Below are 10,967 nucleotides of genomic sequence, written 5' to 3' on the forward strand. Positions count from 1 at the left end.
TATGGGTAGTACCAATTAGGCTCAGTGGATTCAATTATAATATTGATTGATTGATTAACTGATTCAAAAGAATCTTATTAGGGGTAACTTACTTAGCTTTCCTCTGACCCCCCACATCCTGGTCCTGTGATTTCCGGAGCAGGTATGTGATTGCACTATGCCTACTTCAGTCTCATAGGGATCCCACAGATCTTTGGGGACATCTATTGTGATTTAAATTTTAATGTGTCCTAGTTTATCACACTTTTCCTTTGCACTGACTACTTTGTGTTTTAGTTAAGCCATTCTCAGTTAGGCACATCATCAGCGCACGCCTGTAATCCCAGCACCCAAGAGATTAAGAAAAACAAGATCTTGAGTGCAATGACAGACTGATTTACATAACAGGTTCCAGCATCCCCTGAGCTGCATACGGAGGCCTGGTCTGAAAAACAACCCGAACAACAAAATAAATAGGCAGGAGAGTCAGCTGGCTCAAAGGATATAGTTGCTTGCCACTAAGCCTGACAACCTACGTTTAATCACCAGGACCCATATGGGTGGAAGGAGAAAACCAATTCCTGAAAGTTGTCCTCTGACCTCAACACATGAGCCGTGGCACACATATGCTGTTCTCCCCCACCCCCACATACAAATACATTAATGTAATTTATTATAAGATTTTTAAATCAAAACAAGTAACTATAATTAATTTTCATTTTTTCATTCCTCGTATGTACTAATCCAACAAATTCCATGGCTGGACCCAACTGTAAGCCTACAGAGAAAAATGCTACCCATATACCCAGAAGTAAAGAGAACAAGGTATCAGAAAATAGGAGTCCTGTTTGGCACACTCCATTTCCAAGAGCCTGAAGGCTGGGAGGAAAACACCAGGATTTACGGTTGCCAGCCTCATAGGAAACCAGCAAAACCTCCCAGCAAAAGCAGCTTCTGGCTGTGCCTAACCTGGCCTTGCACCCCACTCACTGGTGGGCTTCATTGGCGGGTGCTGCAGCCAGCCCACTGGCCCCATCCTGACCTGGGTAGCAGCCTTCCCAAACCTAGGCACACAGGGTTGCTAGGACAGGAAGTATTGAAGCTCTGTTGCCACTTTCATTATCTTGTTTCAAAAGTTCTAATTTTCCCTGGCAATGCTTTGCACTGAGCAAGTCAGTGCTAAACTTATTACAAGAAAATTGCCCTTGGTAATGATCTGGACTTTAAAAATCCATTTTCCATTTCTGAAATAAGAGCTCAATTTCTCCCACGTTCTATTTGTTTCATGGCCCAGATTGGAAACAGTATCAATTTTCTGCCAGCATATTAAAACATAATTTTATTAACTAGCAATTGCAGTGAGACTTAGAAATCAGCAGCAAAATGCTTCTAGAGAATTGAAAAATATACATTTCTTACTTAGTTAATGAAAATTACAACTCTGTAGTTGCTTTAGTTTCTTGTGTTCATACATTCTAATACACAGTTGCATCACGGGAATTTTCTCATCCTCTTCCCATAATTTCAGTATCGAGAAACGCAAGGTCAAAGGTAACTTGAAGGCCACACAATAGCCTCGAATAAGTACACTAACCAGGGTGGGGATGAGGCTTGGTGATAATACAATTGCCTACCGTGTGCAAGGTTCCAGGTTTAATACCCAGTATTACAAAAATAAATAGTTAAGTGTATATCAACTTATTGAAAAGTTGGCTTCGTATCTGGGGAGATGGTACATAAGCATGAGGTCCCAAGTTTGGGAACCAAGCACTCAAGTAAAAAGCAAGGTGTGATGGTGTACTTAAGCCATCTCAACATTGGGAGGTGGAAGAGGGATGATCCCTAACACTCACTGGCCAGATTAAACTCAAGCACTCCGGGTCCAGTGAGAAACCCTGTCTGTCCACAGTATAAGGTGAGGATTGATTGAGTAATAAGAGAAACACTTGACATCAACCTCTGTCCTCCACATACATGAACATCTACACACATACCCCACACACATGCATACACCCACAATAAACAATAACCAGGAGAATTGTTTGCAGTTGGTTGCAGGAGATCCAACACCCTCTTCTGGCTCCTTGGACACCAGGCACACATGTGGTACACACTTATACATGCAGAGAAGACAAAATATTCATGTACATGAAATAAAAATTTTTTAAATATTTTAAATTGTTTTTAAGTCTGATGTGGCTGTATGCATCTGTACTCTCAGCACTGGGAAAGGAGAAAAGGGAAGATCCTCAGAGCTCATTGGCCAACCAGCCTGGCCAAATTAGTCAGATCAGGTTCAGTGAGAGACCCAGACTCAGAAACTAAGGTGGAGAGTGGATGAGAATGGCATCTGATGTCAACATACAGCCTCTGCACACACCACACCCATAATTGTGCATACCCGTACACACATGTGCATACACATACATATGCATACAACATACATCTGTGAAAGAAAAATGAGCTTCAATCAGCATAGGGCTAACAGGAGGGCATGGGGACCTAGCTCTGTCTTGGTAGTACTGGCATGCCCTTCAGGCTTAACTCAGAGAAAAATTAGGGAAGAGGCCAAGGGTTATGCATGATTAAACAGTCCTAGTTATACTGAGGTCTGGTTGGAGATTAAACAATACACAAAACAGAGACAGCATGTCTGTGTCACAAGTCAGTAATCCCTTAACTCTGGCACCTAGTGCACATGACTTGAAGGAACTTTCAGACAAAGAATTTAGAAGAATAACTATGAGAGTGTTCAAACAATTCAAAGATAGGAATATACCATAAGAATAAAATGAGGAGATGCATGAAATAAGGAAGTTGGAAATGAAAGTATAAAAATCGAGCGAGAAATGCTGAGGAAGACCCAACTGAAATCACGCTGGAAATGGAAACCTCAATAAGCCAAAGAAAAGCCTCAGTGGAAAGCCTCACCAATAGAATGGATCATGTAGAAAATACTACGAGAATCAGGGATGGAAGACAAGATAGAGAAATTGGATCACTCTGTGAAGGTCAATGACAATGTACACACACACACATGCACACACACACACACACACGAACAGAAAGTAGGAGAGCTCTGGTACACCGTGGAAATATCTAACCTTTCAGACTGTACGGAGAAGAAACAGTGGCGGTATATACCACATACACTATACAATAGTGAAGGTATAGAGAGTATTTTCAATAAAATTGTAGAAAATAAATTCGCAGACCTAGAGAAAGAGGTGTCCATTCAGGAATAAGAGACCTACAGTGTCCAAATAGAGAGGATCAGAGAGGAAATTCCCTGTGGCATATTATGGCTAAAATATTTTTTAACACACAGAACAAAGGGTTTTAAAAGCTACAAGAGAGAGAGTATACGTTACTTTTAAAGGCAAACCTATCAGAATAGCACCTAATTGCTCACCAGAAACTTTTAGAGCCAGAAATGCCTGCAAAGATGCATCCCAAGTTCTGAGAAGCAACCACTGTAACCCAAAATATTATACAAGCAAAACTATCTATTAAAAATCAAAAGATAATTTTTCAAAATATCCATGCCCAAAACAGATTAAAGGGCTGGGCGGTGGTGGCGCACGCCTTCAATCCCAGCACTCGGGAGGCAGAGGCAGGCGGATCGCTGTGAGATCGAGACCAGCCTGGTCTACAAGAGCTAGTTCCAGGACAGGCTCCAAAACCACAGAGAAACCCTATCTCGAAAAACCAAAAAAAAAAAAAAATTAAAGGGATTTATGGCCTGTAAGCCAACAATACAGAAAATCCTGAAAGGAATACTTCAGCCTGATGACAAGGATAAACCTGCCCAAAGGCCAAAGGGAATCAAAAAACAATTCCAAGACCAATTATTTAAAAGACACCTAAGAAAACACTACACAAAATAACAAGAACCAATACATAATTGCTCAGTAATAACTTGTAATTATTAACAGCCTCAGCAATGCCAATAAAAAGATACAGAGTAGCAGGCTGAATTAGAAAACAAGATCCATATTTTTGTTGCCTTCAAGACACAAACCTTACCACCAAATATAAAGACCATCTTAGGGTGAAAGAGTGGGAAAAGATATTTCAGACAAATGGAACCAAAGAAACAAGCAGGCATAGGCATCCTACTATATTACAAAACAGACTTCAAACCAAAACTAGTTAGAAGAGTTAAGGAGAGCCATTTCATATTCATTAAAGGAAAACCTCACCAAGAAAATAATGCAATCTTAGAAATACACACACCAACATGGGTGCACTCAATTTTATAAAAGAAGTACTAATATATCTGAAAGCACAGGTTACCCCCATCACAGTGATAGCGGGTGGGTAATTTCCATATTTCACTCTCACCAATAGGTAGATCATCTGAACAGAAACTAAGAAAAGAAGCATTGTAGTTAAATGATGTTACAAATCAAATGGACCTAACAGGTATCTACAGGACATTCCAGACAAACACTAAAAAATACGTCCTCCCTTCCCCCTCCCGCCCTCTCCCTCCTTCCCTCTCTCTCTCTCTCTCTCTCTCTCTCTCTCTCTCTCTCTCTCTCTCCCATTTGCCTATAGGGTATCTAACCAGCAAACTCCACTTGTCTTTACCTCCCCAGTGCTAGGTTCTGGGGACTCAAACTCGGGTCCTTATGCTTGGGAAGAAAGCATTGTACTGGCCAAGTCATCACCCCAGTCCGTCTACTGCTGATCTAATGTTCTATGGCTTGTGTCTGCATTAGTTTCTTTGTCTCTATGATTCACATACTTTCAACCCATTTCCCTGAATTTGCCAAGCATTCTTTATACCAGCCATCTGCATTGCCAGAAGTCAGTGTATCTGTTAGGCTGGCTGGCTGGCCGGCAAGCCCCAAGGATCCACCTGTGTCCATGCTCCCTAGCACTGAGATTACAAGATTGTGACCCCATGCCTGGCTTTATGTCACATGGATTCTGGGGGAAGAACTCATTTTCCTGTTTTTGCAGCAAGCCTTTTACTGAACGATCTGTCTTCCCAAACTAAAAAGAAGTGTTTCCTTGAGGAAGAGTATTTTGAAATTACACGTCTGTGGTTTCAAGTGTTTCTGATATCTACCATATTATTATCAGTCTCTGCCATTAAGCTGGTCTACCAAGATGAACAGAAAATGCATGTGCTCTGAAACTTAAGCTCCTGCTGCTTTCCATGCAGATAAGTCCTTAAAGTTTAGATTTATGTATTGCTTAGGTGGAATTATAAGTGTGCGTTTTAGGATTTATTTACAACTTCAAGTGAGTGTTTCTCAAAACAGATGATTTTGTCGGGAGAGAACAGTCACTCTGTTAGAATTTAAGCTGGGATTAAAAGTGTGTGCCACCACTGCCCAGCTGACTAGCTTTATCTTAACAGACCAAAACTGAGCAAGTATGGGCGGCACCCCAGAGCTCAAGGGTAATACCCATTGCTGAAGGTACCACACAGCAGTCACAGGACATGAGGAAATCAAGTCATCACTGATTGAGGAAGATTTCTTCCCACCGGCTGCCTTTCATAGTACTGGAAAATGCTTGTTAGGCAGGCTGGGGAGTCAGATGGGGAGGTCATCAGCTGTCTTCCTTAGCTGTGACCCCTGTAAGCCAGGGTGGATGGGGCCACCATGGGCACAAGAGTGGCACATTGTTACAGGGATAACCAACACCTTTCTTATTAGCTTTATTGCCCGCTCCCCAGGAGGAAACACATCCCTGGTACCGCAAATCTGGCCAAAAACCTGTCATCAGGGAGCACATAAACCACAACCTACTTCTATCAATCTGTTAAATGGAAATGTTTCAAACTACCCTTTAAATGTATATCGCACAAGTTAGTATTTGTGTGCCCACAAATTCCTGCAGCTCTCAGACCCCATCAGCAAAGTTTCTGGGCAGTGGACAGCAGTTAACACAGAAACTCACAACAGATGTGAGATGACCAGCTGCTTCAAGTGGCTGCTGCCTCCACTTCCCCATCATGGTGGACTGTACCCTTAAATTAGAACTAAAATAAACCCTATATCCTTTAAGTTGCTTTTTAAAAAATGGAGGAAATAAAAGACATCGTCCTCATTCCTTCCACTTAATTCCCTATGTATCCAACAGTGTCTTGTATGATTTTATGGAGGCAGAAAAAAAATGAATGGCATTATCTTATGCTAATGCTGCTGGCTGCACTTCACCTCATGAATACCAAATTCCCAGTGACAGGCATGATTTCAAAACCTACTGGGTTCGTATCACTGATGAAGCTGGTAAAATATTTATAGTCTTGAAAGATAGAGAACCATAATCCCAAAGTCAAAACTGGAAAAAGATTTGAAATTTGAGAATCCAATTAATTTTCAATTCATCAGAATTTAATCAGGAAAGAAAATTGAACACACCCAAGACGGGAACATTCGGTTCCAATGCAGATGTGTTCACACATACATCTGCATGCACACACCTGTCCATCAGACATTCGTGTTATCACAATATTCTCAGAGTGATGGCTCACAGGCTGCTGCTGCCTGTTCAACTATCAACGTGCTGGCGTTCGCATCATTATTATCATATCTAAAACCTTATTTATTTCACTTAAAAACTGCCTGCAGTGGCCAGGCATGGTGGCCTTTTAGCCCAGCAGTGAAGAGTCAGAAACAGCTGTAGCTCTGTGTATTTGAGGCCAGTCTGGTCTACATAGCAAAGTCCAGGACAGCCAGGGCTACACAGTGAGACTCTGTGGGGGGGGGGGGGGGGGGGAAAGAATCGTACCTTTTTTTCAAGTACTTTTTAAGCTAGAAAAGAAGAGAGAGAGAGTCTTCAAGGATATCCTTAGGATTATATCACACTGGAGAAGAAGAATGAGCATCGAATAAGGCTGGATTTATTCTTTGGTGGAGAGAGAGTAGCTAAAATCTCACACTAATGAGAAGCTTCCTCATGCTTTTCTTGGTTCTATGTTATTAAACTTCATTTTCTGAAGAGAGATAAGGCAAATAAAGTTAGAAACCACCACATCACCTGATGTAATTGAACTTGGGGGTCCCTGCACTCAGTAGCTAAGGCGGGTGGGTTTTTGGGAGTTCAAGGCCAGTTTGAGTTCCGATGTTTGGGTTTTAGCTTTGTATTTACAGATACAAGACCTCTCTGCATGCCAGGTACAGTGGCTCACATCTTTAATCCCAACATTCAGGAGGCAGAGCAGAAAGAGTGAATCTCTGTGACTTTGAGGTCAGCCTGATCTTCATAGTGAGACCATGTCTGGGGATGGAGGAGTCTCTTTCCCTCAAAGTTTTAAGAAACCATGATGAATGTCTTAGGAGATAAAGGACGTTACCCTCCCAACTTCACATGTGTTAATACAGAGTATCAAGAAGCCCAGGCTGGTCTCCAACTCACCATGTAACCTAGGATGACTTTGAACTTCTGATCCTCCTGTCTCCGTCTCTCATGTGCTGAAGCCATAGGTGTGCACCACCACTATAGGTGATGCTAGGGGCTAGACCAGTGCTCACTCCACTTCATTCCATGTTGAGAAAGCTCTTTAACAACTGAGATACATCCAGTCACCTTCTCTTTCCTTCTGAGAAGCCCTGTTTTCTCTCATGAAGTTCGGGTTTCCTGTCCCCAGCAGCAGCATGCTGCCTGTGTCCCTTCCCCCACAAGTTTCTCAAGCTCTATGAATTCACATCCCCCACAGATCAGTGCAAGCTCAGAAGGTCATGCTTCTTGATGGGAGTCCCAACCCAGCCTGCACTGATTCGTGTCTGTGAACTTGACACAAATGAGTTATCTAGAAAGAGGAAAACGTTACTGAGGTATTTTTAATTTCACACACAAAATTTAAAGGTTCCAACTGGACTCACAACATTCAATTTAGTAATGCCCTAAATCCCAGATGCTCAATCTCTCACACTAAGTCAGGGCCGAATTCTGGGATAAAGTCCACTATACTCCTTCACATTTCAATTCCTTCTTCATCCTGAGAGGCCGACATCCCTTCACACATCCACTCTAAACCACTATGCCCACACGTGAGCCCCGCAAACCTGACCTTCTTCATCCTGAGAGGCCGACTTCCCTTCACACATCCACTCTAAACCACTATGCCCACACGTGAGCCCCGCAAACCTGACCTTCTTCATCCTGAGAGGCCAACATCTCTTCACACATCCACTCTAAACCACTATGCCCGCACGTGAGCCCCGCAAACCTGACCTTCTTCATCCTGAGAGGCCGACTTCCCTTCACTCATCCACTCTAAACCACTATGCCCACACGTGAGCCCCGCAAACCTGACCTTCTTCATTCTGAGAGGCCGACTTCCCTTCACACATCCACTCTAAACCACTATGCCCACACATGAGCCCCGCAAACCTGACCTTCTTCATCCTGAGAGGCCGACTTCCCTTCACAAATCCACTCTAAACCACTATGCCCACACGTGAGCCCCGCAAACCTGACCTTCTTCATCCTGAGAGGCCGGCATCCCTTCACACATCCACTCTAAACCACTATGCCCACACGTGAGCCCCGCAAACCTGACCCTCTTTTCCTGTAGTCTGCTCACAAGTCATTTTCAAAAACTTCATCTGTGTGTCATGTGTGTGCATGTCCAAGTAAGAGTATTGTGGGTATTTATTAGAAGCCTTTGCAAGTACTTATATACAAGCATATACATTTACTCTCTTAAAATCTATCAGCATAGTATCTTTGGGTCTATTAGACTTTTTAAAAAAAATCTTAAAATTCCTTTTGTTTATATAAAATGAATTCCATTGGGGGTCATCAAATAAAAGTTTTAATAGGGCTTAAAAGGTAACATTGCACACAAAGATTTTAATTAAAAATAGCTTATTTTAAAAGGTGTTCATTTCTTTTGTTTGGTAGTCACAGGTAACAAATGATAAGATGTGATATTGTTCTCTATCAGTTGGGATGCCTCTGGGTAAAGTTGTAGATCTTTATTGGGGAAATAGTTAGGGACTTCTCTTTCAGAATTGTTCCTAATATATAAAAGTGAAATGTACGATTTTATTTCAACTGTTATGTAAAATTACAGACAGATGTTTATCATATATCTATGTGCAGTTTCCTTTGAATAGTGAGAATTATAGCAGGCACAGCACCAGCCAAAAATTACCATTCACAGTCTAGGCAACCTCTTCCTGTACAAAATAGAGATGGCTGTGTTATTGCGATGGCTTGGATACAAATGGCCCCATAGGCTGTGTGTATGACTATTTGGACCCTTCTGATGGAACTGCTTGAGAAGCATTGGGAGGTGTGGCCTTGTTGGAAGAGGTATGTCACTGGGTTGGGCTTTGAGTCTTGAAGAGATTCCAGCCATTTCCAGTTTCCCGTTTGGCCTCCCGCCTGCAGATCGGGGTGTGAGCTCCCAGCTGTTCCTGCCACCATGCCTGTGCTCCACCATCGTGAAATGTAACCCCTGGAAACCACAGGCCCAAAGAAATGCTGTCTTTAAAATTTTGCCCTGGCAATGGTGTTTTAACGCAGCAATGGGAAAGTGACTAAGACAGTTATTAAGCCCTAAGAGAGGAATAACTAATGTCTTGCCTTTCTGAGATAAATTTGGCACATGCTTAGAACATTAAGAATAAGAGCAAGGGCTGGAGTGATGTCTCTGCTGTAGATCAGGCTCACAACAAAGGAAATGAGAAGGGGGAACCATCGTCATCCACCTGCTCTCCTTGCTAGAGACAAGTCTGTCAGCGTTTTTATCCTGTCCAATTTAAACTAAAAGCAAAAACGTCCTCTAAAAATCAAGTTCCTGGTGTGTGCTCAGCCTGCTTAAAGCCTCATCAGAAGCCAGTTTAGCCTCTGTGACTCCAAGATCAGAGGTCTTCTGCTTTATATCAAAGCCGTGCCTTTGAAAACCCAGACGTTGGATTAAAAAAAAAAATCACTAATGTGGTTAAAACATGATCTAACCAACAGTCTAACCCAAAACTGACAGGTGGTACAAGACCCAGTGTGCTTTTAAATTTATTTTTGTGACTATGTTGTTCACGTATGCTTCTGTTTAATATTGTTTGCACTATATAAATTGGCAAAATCAGCAAATGATTTAATTAAGACTGTCAAATTAGCTCAAATTCTCTTTAATTCATAATATAACAAACTTTTTCTTTTTTCTTTCTCTTTCATTTTTTTTTGAGACAGGGTTTCTCTGTATAACAACCCTGAATGTCTTGGAACTCACTTTGTAGACCAGGCTGGCCTACGAACTCACAGAGATCCACCTGCCTCTACTTCCCAATTACTGGGATTAAATGTGTGAGCCACCACCACCTGGCTACTAAGTTTAAAAACAAAACAGTCAAAAAGGAGTGATGATTGAGTCTGTTTAATGTTTTAAGTCAGTTTATTGTCTTGTGTTGAATCCCTTTCTGGGGTACAAGTGGCACATGAGCTTTTGGTTTGGACAAGCCTACATCTTTTTATGTTATCTGCTGGGGAATCATGCAGGTAAATCAACCAGTGTTCTTTGGGGCAATCACGACAGCTATACTCCAGGTGGCTGCAGTCACGTCACTGGGTCTGTGCAGCAGCCAGGTGGGCCCTCTCTTTACCCAAAGCTCTGCCTTTGGGTGTTTCTCACAGAGCACCCGTTGTGGACATGTGTGAGCAGTTCAGGCTCAGCTGCAGCCACCGGAATCCATTCTTCTGCCAGTGCTATCGCTGCAGGCACCTGGGGACCTGTGCAACATCAGGAATCGCTCTGCAGCCCTGTCTCTGGCTCCCCAGCACCCCAAACACAGTCCATGCCAGGGAGGGAGGGACATCAGTGTCTTTAGGGACCATGGGAAATTGGAAAGTGGATGTTCACAATATCTGGAATTATGTAAAACGGCACTCAATTGCAGTCTGTCTGTTCTATTTAAAAAGTAGTCAACAGGGGCTAGAGGGATGGTTCAGCTGTTAAAAGCACCAGTTGTTCTAGCAGAGGACTGGGTTCAGTTCCCAACACCCACGTAGTGGTTCACAGC

This window comes from Microtus oregoni, unplaced genomic scaffold (assembly GCF_018167655.1).
Source record: "Microtus oregoni isolate MIOR12 unplaced genomic scaffold, Mior012 000007F_ref0000211, whole genome shotgun sequence".
Lineage (NCBI taxonomy): Eukaryota > Metazoa > Chordata > Mammalia > Rodentia > Cricetidae > Microtus > Microtus oregoni.